The 1,342-nt window shown below is 51.6% G+C and overlaps 1 protein-coding gene across 1 annotated transcript in view; it reads left to right on the top strand.

The window, feature by feature from the left end:
- LOC104506740 (roundabout homolog 1-like) overlaps positions 1–1,342 on the top strand; it is a gene marked incomplete at its 3' end in the record, with an annotated part of 45,871 nt that overhangs the window by 27,828 nt on the left and 16,701 nt on the right. The window lies entirely within an intron of this gene.

Raw genomic sequence — 1,342 nt, 5'->3', positions numbered from 1 at the left:
TGGAGTTTGCAAGCCTTATGGTGGCGAGGAGGCTGTGCAGCAAGCTCGCTACCCTGGACTTGTGGAGAGGAAACTTGAGCCTCTTCAGGGAACTGATTGGGAAGGTTCCTTGGGATGAAACCCTGGTGGGGAAGAGGGGCCCGAGAAAGCTGACAAGTATTCAAGGACATTCCACTCCAAGATCAGGAGCGATGCATCCCAATGAAGAGGAAGTCGGGTGAAAGCGCCAGGAGGCCTGTGTGGATGAACAAGCAGCTCCTGGACAAAGTGAGATGCAAAAACGAAGCCTACAGTGGGTGGAAGCAGGGACAGGTAGCCTGGAAGGATTAAAGGGAAGTTGTCCAACAAGTCAGATATCAGGTTAGGAAAGCCAAAGCCCTGACAGAATTGAACCTGGCCAGGGACATCAAGGCCAACCAGAAGGGCTTCTATAAGTACACAGGGGATAAAAAGAAGATCAGAAAAAATGTGGACCCTCTGGAGAAGGAAACGGGAGAGCTGGTTTCCCAGGATATGGAGAAGGCCGAGGTGTTCAATGAATTTTTGCCTCGGTCTTCACTGGCGAGGTATGCAAGCCATAGCCAGAGTCATAGAAGGCAAGGGCAGGGACTGGGAGAATGGAGAGCCACCCATGGTCAGTGAGGATCAGCTTGGGAACACCTGAGGAACCTGAAGGTGCACAAGTCCATGGGACCCGATGGAATACATCCGCGGGTCCTGAAAGAACTGGCGGATGGGGTTGTGAAACCTCTATCCATCATATTTTGAGAAGTTGTGGTGGTCTGGTGAAGTTCCCACTGACTGGAAAAGGGGAAACATAACCCCCATCTTAAAAAAGGGGGAAAAAAAAGGACCCGGGAGACTACAGGGTAGTCAGTCTCACCTCTGTGCCTGGCAAGATCATGGAACAGATCCTCCTGGAAACCATGCTGAGGCACATGGAGAATGAGGAGGTGATTGGTGACAGCCAGCATGGCTTCACCAAGGGCAGATCATGCCTGACGAACATGGTGGCCTTCTATGATGGGGTCACGACCTTGGTGGGTAGAGGACGGGGAACGGATGTCATCTACCTGGACTTGTGCAAAGCCTTTGATACCGTCCCACATGACATCCTTGTCTCTAAACTGGAGAGACATGGATTTGACATATGGACCACTCCATGGATAAAGAACTGGCTGGATGGCCGCACTCAGGGAGTGGTGGTCAACAGCTCAATGTCTGAGTGGAAACCACTGACAAGTGGCATTCCTCAGGGGTCAGTACTGGGATCGGTGCTGTTAAATATCTTTGTCAGCAACATGGATACTGGGATCAAGTGCACCACCAGCACGGTTGCTGG

This window comes from Eurypyga helias, unplaced genomic scaffold, assembly GCF_000690775.1.
Source record: "Eurypyga helias isolate BGI_N326 unplaced genomic scaffold, ASM69077v1 scaffold8770, whole genome shotgun sequence".
Taxonomy (NCBI): domain Eukaryota; kingdom Metazoa; phylum Chordata; class Aves; order Eurypygiformes; family Eurypygidae; genus Eurypyga; species Eurypyga helias.
This window is presented reverse-complemented; position numbering and strand designations above follow the sequence as displayed.